Raw genomic sequence first — 15,965 nt, 5'->3', positions numbered from 1 at the left:
TATGTGTGTATATACTTTTAGGATATTTTTCAGCTTCCTATCAGCTGGCTCCTTGAGGGCTGCCGTATCTGGAGACGGTAACGCCCCTTGTTTTTATAAGCGTGTGAGCGCCTTATCCACCCTATGGTGTGTTTCCCAACTCGCCCTAACTTCTGGCGGGAAAGGGTATACCGCCCATAATTTTCTATCGGAGGAAACCCACGTATCATCACACACTTCATTTAATTTATCTGATTCAGGAAAAACTACAAGTAGTTTATTCACACCCTACATAATACCCTTATTTGTGGTACTTGTAGTATCAGAAATATGTAACACCTCCTTCATTGCCCTTAACATGAAACGTGTGGCCCTAAAGGAAAATACGTTTGTTTCTTCACCGTCGACACTGGAGTCAGTGTCCGTGTCTGTGTCTGTGTCGACCGACTGAGGTAAATGGGCGTTTTTACAAGCCCCTGACGGTGTCTGAGACGCCTGGACAGGTACTAATTTGTTTGCCGGCCGTCTCATGTCGTCAACCGACCTTGCAGCGTGTTGACATTATCACGTAATTCCTAAATAAGCCATCCATTCCAGTGTCGACTCCCTAGAGAGTGACATCACCAATACAGGCAATTTGCTCCGCCTCCTCACCAACATCGTCCTCCTACATGTCGACACACACGTACCGACACACATCACACACACAGGGAATGCTCTGATAGAGGACAGGACCCCACTAGCCCTTTGGGGAGACAGAGGGAGAGTTTGCCAGCACACACCAAAAACGCTATAATTATACAGGGACAACCCCTTATACAAGTGTTTTCCCTTATAGCATTTTTATATATGTAATCATATCGCCAAATAAGTGCCCCCCCTCTCTGTTTTAACCCTGTTTCTGTAGTGCAGTGCAGGGGAGAGCCTGGGAGCCTTCCTCACAGCAGAGCTGAGCAGGAAAATGGCGCCGTGTGCTGAGGAGAATAGGCCACGCCCCCTTTTCGGCGGGCTCTTCTCCCGGAGTTTGTGAGATCTGGCAGGGGTTAAATACATCCATATAGCCTCAAGGGCTATATGTGATGTATTTTAGCCATAAAAAGGTATTATACATTGCTGCCCAGGGCGCCCCCCCCCAGCGCCCTGCACCCTCAGTGACAGTTGGTGACTGTTGGTGAAGTGTGCTGACAACAATGGCGCACAGCTGCAGTGCTGTGCGCTACCTTATGAAGACTGAAAGTCTTCTGCCGCCTGTTTCTGGACCTCTTCAACTTCGGCATCTGTAAGGGGGGTCGGCGGCACGGCTCCGGGACCGGACTCCATGGCTGGGCCTGTGTTCGATCCCTCTGGAGCTAATGGTGTCCAGTAGCCTAAGAAGCAAATCCATCCTGCACGCAGGTGAGTTTACTTCTCTCCCCTAAGTCCCTCGTAGCAGTGAGCCTGTTGCCAGCAGGACTCACTGAAAATAAAAAACCTAACTTAAACTTTTATTCTAAGCAGCTCAGGAGAGCCACCTAGATTGCACCCTTCTCGTCGGGCACAAAAATCTAACTGAGGCTTGGAGGAGGGTCATAGGGGGAGGAGCCAGTGCACACCACCTGATCCTAAAGCTTTTATTATTGTGCCCTGTCTCCTGCGGAGCCGCTATATCCCCATGGTCCTTACGGAGTCCCAGCATCCACTAGGACGTCAGAGAAAGGAGGATACTGCACCTCACAGGAAAGGTGCAATCTCGTATCCTTCGTTCAGGCCTGTTGGTTGCAGGGTTCCCAACTGGAAAATCCAGTACATTTCGCGTCTTGAGAGCTTGTTTGCAAGATCACCACCTCTCTCACCCAGGTCCACATGCTCAATCGCCTTGAACGTAAGGTCCTCTGGATTTGAATTGTGTTGTAATGTGAAATGTCTGGAGACCGTGTGGCTTTCGACTTTATTTTTAATATTTCTAATATGTTCCTGGATCCTTATTTTCAACGGTCTCTTGGTCTTGCCTACATATTTCATCCCGCAGGCACATTCCAATAGGTAGATCACGGACGTTGTATTGCAGTTCATGAAATGTTTAATGGTATATTCTTTCTTATTTTCCATGTCACTGAAGGTTCTTCTGCTCCGATGTAAATATTTACATACGTTACACTTCCCACATTTATATGATCCTAAACACTTAATCATCGGGATCCTTTGGGTTGGTTTCTCCTTTATCATGCTGGGTGCCAGGCAGTCCTTCAGGTTTCTTGACTTCTTGAAAATAAGTGTTGGTTCGGGCGGTAGGATATCTTTTAATACTGTGTCCATCAGAAGAATGTTCCAGTGCTTTTTAAGTGAATTCCTTATTATTCTCTCATGTTGACTGTAGGAGGTAATAAAAGCGACTGCGTCCTTCATTTTGTCTCTCGGTTTGTACCTCAGCAGGTCTTCTCTATTCAAATTTCTTGTTTTCTTCATTGCTTCATTCAAGATGGGCTCAGGGTACTCTTTGTCTTGGAATCTTCTCTTATATATCTCCAGTTGGTCTTCACAATCTTTAGTACTTGTGCAGTTTCTCTTAATCCTGGAGAACTGTGAGGCCGGTATGTTGCTCTTCCATTTCTCTAGATGGTTACTTCGGAAATGCAAATAACTATTCATGTCGACCTCTTTTATGAAATTCTTAGTGGTAACGCCTCCAGACTCCCCAGTTAAAACCAGGTCCAAGTATTCAACCGACCTACTATTGGTAATTGAGGTGAAGGTCAAGTTCATATTGTTATTGCCCAGCATTGTTAAAAACTCAGTAAAAGATTCAGGGGTGCCGTCCCAAATGATTAAAATATCGTCGATATAACGTTTGTAAAAGACCACTTTCTCCTTAAAAGCAACTGATCTGTAGACATGTGTTTCTTCCCAACATCCCATGAAAAGATTTGCAAAGCTTGGGGCAAATATAGTCCCCATAGCTGTGTACACATGCATCGAACACTCAAAAGGCATCGCTGCATGTAGGGAATACCTAGATAATGATCCATCACTGACTCCCATTCACCGAAATTTTATTTGCGATCTTATGCATTTTATCCTCAGCCACAACTATTTTAAGTTTTTAAATCAGTTTTACTTACAATGCTGTGGCACAGCTATGGGGACTATATTTGCCCCAAGCTTTGCAAATCTTTTCATGGGATGTTGGGAAGAAACACATGTCTACAGTTCAGTTGCTTTTAAGGAGAAAGTGGTCTTTTACAAACGTTATATCGACGATATTTTAATCATTTGGGACGGCACCCCTGAATCTTTTACTGAGTTTTTAACAATGCTGGGCAATAACAATATGAACTTGACCTTCACCTCAATTACCAATAGTAGGTCGGTTGAATACTTGGACCTGGTTTTAACTGGGGAGTCTGGAGGCGTTACCACTAAGAATTTCATAAAAGAGGTCGACATGAATAGTTATTTGCATTTCCGAAGTAACCATCTAGAGAAATGGAAGAGCAACATACCGGCCTCACAGTTCTCCAGGATTAAGAGAAACTGCACAAGTACTAAAGATTGTGAAGACCAACTGGAGATATATAAGAGAAGATTCCAAGACAAAGAGTACTCTGAGCCCATCTTGAATGAAGCAATGAAGAAAACAAGAAATTTGAATAGAGAAGACCTGCTGAGGTACAAACCGAGAGACAAAATGAAGGACGCAGTCGCTTTTATTACCTCCTACAGTCAACATGAGAGAATAATAAGGAATTCACTTAAAAAGCACTGGAACATTCTGCTGATGGACACAGTATTAAAAGATATCCTACCGCCCGAACCAACACTTATTTTCAAGAAGTCAAGAAACCTGTAGGACTGCCTGGCACCCAGCATGATAAAGGAGAAACCAACCCAAAGGATCCCGATGATTAAGTGTTTAGGATCATATAAATGTGGGAAGTGTAACGTATGTAAATATTTACATCGGAGCAGAAGAACCTTCAGTGACATGGAAAATAAGAAAATAAGAAAGAATATACCATTAAACATTTCATGAACTGCAATACAACGTCCGTGATCTACCTATTGGAATGTGCCTGCGCGATGAAATATGTAGGCAAGACCAAGAGACCGTTGAAAATAAGGATCCAGGAACATATTAGAAATATTAAAAATAAAGTCGAAAGCCACACGGTCTCCAGACATTTCACATTACAACACAATTCAAATCCAGAGGACCTTACGTTCAAGGCGATTGAGCATGTGGACCTGGGTGAGAGAGGTGGTGATCTTGCAAACAAGCTCTCAAGACGCGAAATGTACTGGATTTTCCAGTTGGGAACCCTGCAACCAACAGGCCTGAACGAAGGATATGAGATTGCACCTTTCCTCTGAGGTGCAGTATCCTCCTTTTTCATTTAGTCCTGCTTTTCATATTCACAATCTCCCTCTTATTAAACACACTCCTGCACTCTAATAAAACTAATTAAGCCAACCTGAATTCGAGTGTTATTGAGCGATCGGATCACCAGTGTTACGACGTCTCACACGTGTATACAGTCATACCACACTGGCACGCCCAACCTCGTCCGATCTTGGAAGCTAAGCAGTGTATCGGGCCTGACCAGTACCAGGGAAGGGGACTACCTGGGAAGATCAGGTACTGTAGTGAGTGACGATAGGAGGTCAAGCCAACTGGTGGGCGATCTATCAGCACTTATCACCCCCACGACTAAATATGTCCTTTGAAGGAAAATTAAAAACTACCTAATTGAGAAATAAATATTTAATAAAATTTCCAGCAAAATTATTATCTACTATTACTTATCATTTATAATTTTATAATTTTATATATATTTGCATAGATTTACATAATGTGCTGGAAATAAAAGCCTTTAAAACAGCTATATTAATTTGCAGTATACATATATGGTATAAGCACCTCCCCCTCACCTTAGCTTCACCTCAAAGTGCCCTGTCAGTCAGTTCAAGTGGATCACTGTATTATTAATTTATAATTTACATACATATTCAATATTAGCCTATGGGTTGTTTTGAAATTGACAACTGTTGTTTTATGTTAAAAAACACCAATATAAGGATCACTACCAATTGCCTGTTTCTATCTTTAACATGGAAACGTTGCCATGGATATTTCTAAGTGAAATGAATATGGGTCTCCTGAAACTCCAACAAAATGGCCACCGCAACTCCCTTGATTCCTATGGACTTTCAATACAAAGAAATGGCCGCCGTAGAGGAGAAAACCAGGACCAGAGTCTGAGGAGACACAACAGAATGTATTGACATAGAGACAAAAACCGGGTTTCGCCGCCGGCGCATGCGCAGACGCGCACAGGAAGTGGGGCGGAAGTACCCGAAGTCATGTGACCCGCGGCCTCCGTCACCGGAAGTGTGGCGGAAGTGCCGCTATTTAATGTTCTAATCCTTCCCACACAATATATATACACATTTTGAACTTATAAACCACTCGTTTTAGATGCTAATATGCCCCTAATGACACCCACAGACTGCGGTGATGTTTCAATACTACCATCATGTATATTTCTATGTGTGACCTTTAGATTGGATCACCTGACCACCTGTGATGTCACAACTCCTTACCTAGTATGTAAGGGTATAAATAGGCTTAAGGAATCATTCTGTCCCTACCCTTTGAAGAAGTCATATGTGACGAAACGCGTTGGGTTCCCTGCACTGACCCCCTGCCTATTATTTTTAAAAGCTAAGTCTATTCTCCTATCTTATATTTATCTATTTTTATCTATTGAAAATTTGTACTTTTTATCTAGTAACTTTTATATTGCATTAAATTTTTATATTTTTATATATATTTTTTTTGGCTCATAAATTCAGGGTATTTTAGTACATACTTTTTAAACAACACATGTCGCCGGTACCCCTATCCCCCACTTTTTCCATACTTTTTAGCATTACTCCACCAGCATTGCATTTTTAGGGGGTGGCAGACACCTAAAACAAGGGAGTGTGTGTGTTTTTAAAGATATTCTCTTTTAATCAGTTTTATATAATTTTGGAATTCATCCCACAAGTGGCGCTGTACATATATTTTCTTCTCTCTCTATATATATATATATATATATATATATATGTAATATATATATATACAATTTCTGGTGTAGACCCTATTAACGCGCTAAATAAAAAGAGCTCCAACCTCGGGAATTACCCCCTGTTAGGTAGGGGTACAGTACACAGATAAAAGAAAAGGTTTTCCCAAAGGAGCTTGCAATAGTGCTCTGGTATATCACAGTATAATTATATACTTAATAATGATTCTTAAATAAGAATTTTTATTATATAAAATGCAATACATAAAACTGTTTGAAATTTTCAAATGACAGTCAATGATGCTTTATACATGAGATGATTAAGAACAATGGTGGTCATTCCGAGTTGTTCGCTCGGTAATTTTTTTCGCATCGCAGCGATTTTCCGCTTATTGCGCATGCGCAATGTTCGAACTGCGACTGCGCCAAGTAAATTTGCTATGAAGATTGGTATTTTACTCACGGCATTGCAAGGTTTTTTCATCGTTCTGGTGATCGTAATGTGATTGACAGGAAGTGGGTGTTTCTGGGCGGAAACTGGTCGTTTTATGGGAGTGTGTGAAGAAACGCTACCGTTTCTGGGAAAAACGCGGGAGTGGCTGGAGAAACGGAGGAGTGTCTGGGCGAACGCTGGGTGTGTTTGTGACGTCAAACCAGGAACGACAAGCACTGAACTGATCGCACTGGAAGAGTAAGTCTCGAGCTACTCAGAAACTGCAAAGAAATTTCTATTCGCAATTTTGAGAACCTTTCGTTCGCAATTTTGATAAGCTAAGATTCACTCCCAGTAGGCGGCGGCTTAGCGTGTGCAATGCTGCTAAAAGCAGCTTGCGAGCGAACAACTTGGAATCACCCCCAATGTTCCATTTTAGTCATATAACATTATGACAATGACTCTTCTTTGAAGAACATAATCGTTGTCTCAAAAAACCCAACGCGTTTCGTCCAACGGACTTCATCAGGGGCTTTATAATCAAGAGACTTCAATACAGATAATCAGCACAGTAAGTCTTCAATAAGTAGACAAATTATCAGAGCGTTATCAGATTAAATTTCACCTCATGAATTATCACTTCGCTCATTCAAAAGCTCATAAGGCAATTATTTCCCAGGATTGGGTCAAAATGATTTTACAGAGAGCTAGTACAAATGACTGTGGCAGTGCCTCTCTGTAGTTCACAATGTTCCTATCAGCTGCATCTGCATATATATATATATATATATATATATATATGTATTTACACACACAGGTTGAGTATCCCTTATCCAAAATGCTTGGGACCAGGAGTATTCTGGATATCGGATTTTTCCGTATTTTGGAATAATTGCATACCATAATTAGATATCAAGGCGATGGAGCCCAAGTCTAAGCACAGACTGCATTTATGTTTCATATACACCTTATACAAACAGCCTGAAGGTCACCTTAGCCAATGGTATAATGTACATTGTGCATTAAACAAAGTTTGTGTACATACACACAATTCATTTATGTTTCAGATACACCTTACACCAGTGGCGGAACTAGCGAGCGGTGGGCCCAGGTGCGACAAAATGCTTTGCCCCCCCCCCCCCCCCCCCATCCCATCCAAGTCCACCCCCTCACCCCTGGAGAGGATCTGGTGAGGGGGATCTGCTCAGGGCCATAGAAATGGATACCTAGCAACAGTGCCGTAACTAGACATTTTAGCACCGTGTGGAAGAAACGGCATCGGAGCCCCACCCCTGCATGCAAAACAGGGGCAGTGCGCGCCGTAGGCGTGCGCAAAAATACATAGTGGCGTGGCTTCGTGGGGAAGGGGTGTGGCCACAAAATAATACCAGTTCATAAAACGGTGCACAGTAGTCTCCATTATTCAAATTACGCCGCACAGTAGCACCACTACACCAGGTAGAGACCCTTTTACACCTTACGGCGGACAGATTCCTCTTTTTACACATAACGGCAGACAGCGTTCCCTTTTTACACATTACGGCAGACAGCGTCCCCCTTTTTACACATAACGGCAGACAGCGTGCCCTTTTTGCACATGAAGAAAGAGAAAGAAAGAAAGAAAGAAAGAAAGAAAGAAAGAAAGAAAGAAAGAAAGAAAGAAAGAAAGAAAGAATTATACTTACCCTCTCCGCTGGCTCAGGCTCCTCGGTGCAGCTTCTGGCAGAGATGGATCACGATTCCCGGGCAGGAGAGAAGGAGGAGGAGGGAGCCGCAGCATCGCTGTGTTATTGGTGGAGGCGCTGCTGCTGCTGTCCCTCTGCTTCACTATAGGCTGTTCTCCGCCGCTGTGAATGGCTGGGATGCGCTTCACAATGGCGGAAGTATAGTGAAGCAGAGGGACAGCAGCGCCTCAACCAGTAACAAAGCGCTGCTGCGGCTCCCTCCTCCACCTCCGTCCTTCTCCTTACCCCCGTGACCGCTGCGCTCCTCTCCTGTGTCCTGCGGGCGGCTGTGTGCTGCGGGCAGCGGTTGCCCGCAGCACACAGCGGTTGCACGCAGCACACAGCGGCATGTAATGAGTCAGTTTGACTCATTACATGCTTTGGGCCCCTGGACAGTGGCGGGCCCCAGTACTGGTTGCACTGGCGGTAGTTCCGCCTCTGCCTTACACACATAGCCTGAAGGTCATTTAATACAATATTTTAAATTACTTTTTGTATTAAACAAAGTTTGTGTACATTGAGCCATCAGAAAACAAAGGTTTCACTATCTCAGTTTCACTCAAAAAAGTCTGCATTTCGGAATATTTGGATATGGGATACTCAACCTGTATATAAAGTGTTATGGTAGACTTACCATGGTTAACACTTTTTATGCGAAGTACACAGGCATCCACAGGGAAACATCGGGGTGTAGAGTGGATCTTGATCCAGAGGCACCATAAAGCTTTAGCTGTCCAAGGATGCATAGGGGCCTCCTCTATAACCTCGCCTCCAGGCGCTGAGAGCTCAGTTTCGATAACCAGTCCAATGCAGGGGCAGGTAAGAGAGAAGGCAGATGTTAGTCACACAGAACTACATACTCATGACAGGAGAAGGTACCAGTGGCTAAAGCCATACAACCCAAAGAAGCAAGGTGCATCAGGGTGGGCGCCCTGTGGAACCCTGTGTACTTTGCAGAAAAAGTGTTAACCATGGTAAGTCTACCAAAACACATATTTTCTGCAGCATTGTACACAGGTTTCCAGAGGGAAACATCAGGGATGTCCTAAAGCAGTTCCTCAAGAGAGGGGATGCGCTTTAGCGGATGTGAGAATCCGGCGCCCAAAGGAAGCATCCTGGGAGGCAAAGGTATCAAAGGCATAGTACCTAAGAAATGTGTTCACTGAAGACCACGTAGCCGCATTGCACAATTGTTCTGCGGATGTGCCACGTTGGGTCACCCAAGAAGGTCCAACAGACTGAGTAGAATGGGCCTTAATGGCAGCAGGAGCTGGGAGTCCAGCCTGCGTATAAGCTTGTGCAATCACCATTCAAATCCATCTGGCCAAGCTTTGCTTGTTTGCAGGCTCGCTACACTTGTGGAAACCAAACTGGACAAAGAGGGCATCCGACCGCCTAATCGAGGCAGTCCAATCCATGTTCCTACTAAGAGCCCTCACCACATCCAAAGAAAGTTCTTTGGAAGACAAGTCCGAAGAGATAAAGATTGGGACCACAATCTCTTGGTTAAGGTGAAATGATGACACCACATTAGGAAAATAACCAGGTCGAATTCGTAGAACCGCCCGGTCACACTGAAAGACTGAAAGATCAGAAAGAGGGCGGACAACAGGATAAGAGTGGTCATTCTGAGTTGATGGCTAGCTGCAATGGTGATGAGGCAAAAAACCGCACTTCAGCGCATGCGTATGCGGCGCAATGCGCACGCGGCGTAATGCGCATGTGCGGCGTACTATTACAACGAACTATGTAGTTTTACACAGGGTCTAGCGATGCTTTTCAGTCGCACAGTCAGCCGCAGAGTGATTGACAGGAAATGGGTGTTTCTGGGTGTCAACTGACCGTTTTCAGGGAGTGTTCGGAAAAACACAGGCATGCCAGGAAAAATGCAGGCGTGGCTGAGCGAACACAGGGCGGGTTTGTGACATCAAATCAGGAACTGAATTGTCTGAAGTGATCGCAAGCGCTGAGTAGGTCTGAAGCTACTCTGAAACTGCACAAAAAGATTTTGTAGCCACTCTGCGATCCTCTTGTTCGCACTTCTGCTAAGCTAAAATACACTCCCAGTGGGAGGCGGTATAGTATTTGCATGGCTGCTAAAAACTGCTAGCGAGCGATCAACTCGGAATGACCACCAAGGCTCCTAAGTCCAATACCATTCTTGCAGATGCAATAGCCAGCAAGAACAAGACCTTGGCCATGAGCCATTTAAGGTCCACCAACTCAAGAGGTTCAAATGGAGACTCTTGTAGGGCTATCAGCACAACAGACAGATCCCATGGAGCCACTGGAGGGACATAGGGAGGATGAATCTGAGTGAACGTATAAACATCAGGTATAGAGGCAATCCTGTGCTGAAACCACAACGACAAGGCAGATATGTGAGCCTTGAGGGAGGCCAGACGAAGAACCAAGTCTAGGCCTCTTTGTAGAAAAGCCAGAATTCTGGACGTCTTAAATTTACCAGCGTCATAGTTCATATCAGCACTCCAGGTGAGATAAGTATGCCAAACCCTGTAATAAATCCGGGCAGAGGCCAGTTTGCAGGCCTTCAGTATAGTTTGAATGACCGCCTGATTAAATCCTTTGGCCCTCAGGAGTGATGCTTCAAGAGCCACGCCGTCAAAGCCCTGCACAAGGAGGTCCTGACACTGAACAAGCAGAAGGGGACGCCCTGTCGACAGGCCCTGTAGGTCTGAGAACCAATGCCGTCTGGGCCACGTCAGAGCACCTAGGATAAGCCTTCCTCCTTACTGTTTGAACTTCCGCAGTACACTGGGCAGGAGTGACACCGGAGGGAATATGTAAGGCAGCCGAAAGTTCCACAGAACTGCCAGTGCGTCCACGAACGCTGCCTGAGGATCCCTGGTCCGTGATCCAAAGACCGGAACCTTGTAGTTGTGTTGAGACGCCATCAGGTCCACATATGGTAGGCCCCACATATCCACCAGGACTTGAAAGACTTCTGGATGCAGGCTTCATTCTCAGGAGTGAACATCCTGGCGACTGAGGAAGTCCACTTCCCAGTTTAGAATGCCCGAAATGAACACTGCCAAGATGGCTTGCAGATGGTGTTATGCCCAGCAAAGGATTCTTGACACTTCCATCATTGTCATGCGGCTTCGAGTGCCGCCTTGATGGTTTATGTATGACACCGTGGTGGCGTTGTCCGACTGTACCTTAACAGGCCTGTTCTGTACTAGAGGCAGGGCAAGGTTTAGCGCAGTGAACACTGCCCTTAGTTCCAGAATATTGATCGGGAGCAGTGAATCCTCCTTGGTCCAATGACCCTGGCGTCCACTATTAGCAGGACCCAGTTGGGGATTTAGAACGGATGGCCCCTGCACAACTGCTGGTCCTGGAGCCACCAGGACAGCAACAGACGAACCTCCAAAGTTAATGAGACCATCTGGTGCCTGATCCGATGAGGTAGGCCATCCCATTTTTGACAGAATCAACTGTTGGAGAGGACGAGAGTGAAATTGAGCGTACTCTACCATGTCGAAGGCCAAGTACTTGCATCGCCGAGTGTATCGACACTCTAGAGCACAGGTTCTCAAACTCGGTCCTTAGGACCCCACACGGTGCATGTTTTGCAGGTCTCCTCACAGAATCACAAGTGACATAATTAACTCCATCTGTGGACCTTTTAAAATGTGTCAGTGATTAATTAATACACCTGTGCACTTGCTGGGTTACCTGCAAAACATGCACTGTGTGGGGTCCTGAGGACCGAGTTTGAGAACCACTGCTCTAGAGCAACAAATGAAGTGTTGAATTCTGTCCTAAAGCTTCAGGATTTTGTCTGGAGGCAGGAACAGTCTCTGTGTGTGTCCAAGAGTGCCCCTAGGTGCACCATGCTCTGAGTCGGGACCAGCAATAACTTTTTCCAAATTTTGAGCCATCCACGGGCTTGCAGAAAATCCACCGTCAAGTTCAAATGACTGAGAAGGACCTTGTGGGAATTTGGCAGAATCATCAGGTAGTCCAAATACGGGAGGATTCTGACTCCCTGGCGACGGAGAAGGGCTGTCATCACGGCCATGACCTTGGTAAAGATCTGAGGAGCCGTAGTCAGACCAAATGGCTGAGCCTGGAATTGATAGTGAAGGTTGCCAATAGCAATCCTCAGGAAATGCTGATGCGACATGGCAATAGGTATATGCAGATATGCATCCTGTATATCCAGGGATACCATATAGTCTCCGGGTTCCATAGCCAGCACAATTGAGCGCACGAAACCTGGACACTCACAAACTTGTTTAGAGATTTGAGCATGGGCCGGAAGGACCCATTGGGTTTAGGGACCAGAAACAGGGTCGAGAAGTAACCTCTGCCCCTCTGGGACTGAGGTACCAGCACAACCACTCCTGTAGTAGGAGAGAACCCACAACCGTTTGTAGAGCTTGTGCCTTTAACGGATCCAAAGGGAGAGCCGTAGTGCAGAACTGGCGAGGGGGACGTCTCTTGAAGGAGACTGCGTACCCGTGAGAGACAACTTCCAGTACCCATGTGTCTGAAGTGGTCCTTAACCAGACCTGGGCGAACTGTAGAAGTCGGCCTCCCACCCTGGGGTCCCCCAGGGGGAGGCCCGCCCCGTCATCCAGCAGGCTTGTCATGTTTTGCAGCAGGCTGATGGGCTGCCCAGGACTGTTTCACCTTGGGTTTGGTGGTTTTGGGAGCACGAGATTGTCTCGGGTATGACTGACCCTTTTCTTTCCCTTGAGGCTGAAAGGAACAAAAAGTGGCACCTTTTGCCTTCTGTGCAGAAGGATTAGAAATTGGGAGAAAAGCTGTCTTAGCAGCTACCAATTCAAACACAATTTTATTTAGGTCTTCTCCAAACAAAATGTTCCCAGTGAAGGGGAGTACCTCCAAAGTCTTTTGGAGTCCAGGTCCACCTTCCACGTGTCAGGAATCAGCATTCAGTGGCATATCACTTACCAGCGCACTGGTGTGCAGGCCTACGGAGATTACGGCCCCAGTTTGCGACTGCATGAATGTTCTGTCCGCGGGCGCGATGCCCATTGTCATTTTCTACCCCTGAAGTCCATCCAGTGTGTACCCACCATCTGTGCAGCATGGGCGCCGCCATGACACTTGCTGTCAGCTGACCTGTAACACCCAATCCTGTGCTGTGTCTGCACACATGATTCAATCATCCAATGCCTGCTGGCCAGGGGGTATAAATGCAGAACATCGGCTCAGTCTCATTGCCTTGAACAACACGTCACATCCAGTGTTCAGAGTCTCCTGGCTCCAGTGATTTCCTTGCTCCAGTGTCTCCGTGGAACTACAGGCTCCAGCCATCCAGCTCTGCTACAACTCCTTCCACAGTCAGCTTCCACCTCTGCATGCAGTAAGAGACTCTCTCCAGGTGCTACTTACCATTCTCACCTGTGTGTTGTTTATCTGCGTTTAGCACTGTGCTACTCCATCTGGCACTTAAAACAACCAGCTTGCAATTTACAAACTGTCTCCTGCTTTGGCCTTGCTTGGCTTTGTGGACTTGTGCTTATATACAGACTGTGTGAATTCATTGCTGGTGGTTTCCAGACCAATCACCGGAGTTACTATTGCCTGTGTTCACTGTCATCAGTTGCATTACCATCATCTGCATATTTGACCCTGTTACCATCGACTTCCAAGTCGACCATCGATGTTTGCCATCGGCTTCCAGGACGGTCATCACTGTTGTTTTCTCTCACTGGTTTACAGATCATCACCTGTGACTGTTGTTATACCTCTGTCAGCTTCCTTGCTTAAACCATCAGTATTTTTATTGTGCTTCAGTGACTGTCATACATCTGTGTGCTAAATAAATATAATTGCGCACATGCGCAGGAATCTTCTACAGCCTCCTCGCTTCCTCCACCGCACCACCACTGACCCACTAGTGCCCCCTCCAGGAACAGACACAGTTACAGACCTGACAGTTTGTTCAAGGCCCATGGACCCGGACGGTGGTCAGAGTGTGGGGGTAGGGGCCCTTCAAAGTTTAGTGTCACGACTCGATGGTACAAGAGGCTGCACAACAGCAGATTATACAGTTCCTGCAAGGGATGTCTTCCCGACTGGACACTTTACAACAGTCTCTTCCAAGTTCTGTTACTCCAGCTCCAGTTTCCACAGCTTCAGGTCCTCCAGTTGCTACCTCTCCAGGGTCTCGACTCCATCTTCCTCCGCCTAGTAAGTTCGATGGCAATCCCAAAATGTGTTGTGGATTCCTGAATCAGTGTGAAGTCCACTTTGAATTGCTGCCACACAACTTCCTGACAGCTAGGACAAAGGCTGCATACATTGTGTCCCTCCTGACGGGTCCTGCCTTGAATTGGGTCTCCCCGTTATGGGAGCGAGCAGGTTCTCTACTGAACAATTATACAGAATTTGTTGCTGCATTCCGATGCATCTTTGATGAACCTGGGCGTACAATATCTGGTTCTTCAGACATCCTCCAGATTCGCCAGGGAACACGCACCGTGGGACAATGGTGGTCATTCCGAGTTCATTGCTAGCTGCATTCGTTCGCTGTGCAGCGATGATACAAAAAATAGGCACTTCTGCGCATGCGGCGCAATGCGCACGCGCGACGTACTTTCACAACGGCCAATGTAGTTTTGCACAGGGTCTAGCGAAGCTTTTCAGTCGCACTGCTGGCCGCAAAGTGATTGACATGAAGTGGGCATTTCTGGGTGCCAACTGACCGTTTTCAGGGAGTGTTAGAAAAAATAGGATTTTAATACCTACCGGTAAATCCTTTTCTCTTAGTCCGTAGTGGATGCTGGGGTCACATCAAGAACCATGGGGTATAGACGGGATCCGCAGGAGAAATGGGCACTTTAAGACTTTGAATGGGTGTGAACTGGCTCCTCCCTCTATGCCCCTCCTCCAGACTCCAGTTATAGGAACTGTGCCCAGGGAGACGGACATTTTGAGGAAAGAATTTATTGTTAAACCACGGTGAGCATCTTACCAGCTCACACCTCAAGCATGCCGCAGAATGTGGCATTCCACAGAATACAAGCCAACGGCAGGAACAATTGCAGCACCTGGCTGACAAGAAACGTAACACATGTGTGTAACCACAAATAATCACTGCAGATATAGTACGCACTGGGACGGGCGCCCAGCATCCTCTACGGACTAAGAGAAAAGGATTTACCGGTAGGTATTAAAATCCTATTTTCTCATACGTCCTAGAGGATGCTGGGGTCACATCAAGAACCATTGGGTTATACCAAAGCTCTAGAATGGGCGGGGGAGTGAGGACGAATCTGCAGTACCAAATGACCAAACGTGAGGTCAACCTTGGCCAAGGTATTAAACTGTATTACTTAGCCAAATTGTTTGCTAAAAGGCAGCTTGGCAAAGTTGCAATGCCGAGACGCTCTGGTCAACCGCCCCGGACGAGCCCACGTTTCTAGTAGAATGGGCCTTTACCTATTTCGGTAACGGCAATCCTGCCGTGAGATGAGCATGCTGAATCGTACCACAGATCCAGCGCGCAACTGTCTGCTTGGAAGCAGGACACCCAATCTTGTTGGGAGCAAACAGGACAAACAGAGCCTGTGTTCCTAAATGGAGACGTCCTGGCGACATAAATTTTCAAAACTCTGACCACATGCAGAGACTTCGACTCAGCAAAGGCATCAGTAGTCACAGGCACCACCATAGGTTGCTACATGTGGAGAGAAGAAACTACCTTCGGTAGAAATTGTTGACGAGTTTCCAACTCTGCTTTATCTTCATGGAAGATCAAATAAGGTCTCTTGTGAGACCAGGCCG

General features: G+C 46.0%; 1 pseudogene; it reads left to right on the top strand.

Annotated features, from left to right (window-relative positions):
• The first annotated feature begins 4,483 nt into the window (after positions 1-4,483).
• LOC134967130 (5S ribosomal RNA) lies at positions 4,484-4,603 on the top strand (annotated as a pseudogene).
• The last annotated feature ends 11,362 nt before the right edge of the window (positions 4,604-15,965 follow it).

This window comes from Pseudophryne corroboree, chromosome 10, assembly GCF_028390025.1.
Source record: "Pseudophryne corroboree isolate aPseCor3 chromosome 10, aPseCor3.hap2, whole genome shotgun sequence".
Lineage (NCBI taxonomy): Eukaryota > Metazoa > Chordata > Amphibia > Anura > Myobatrachidae > Pseudophryne > Pseudophryne corroboree.
The sequence above is the reverse complement of the archived record's forward strand: the minus strand, read 5'-3'. Positions and strand labels throughout refer to the sequence as shown.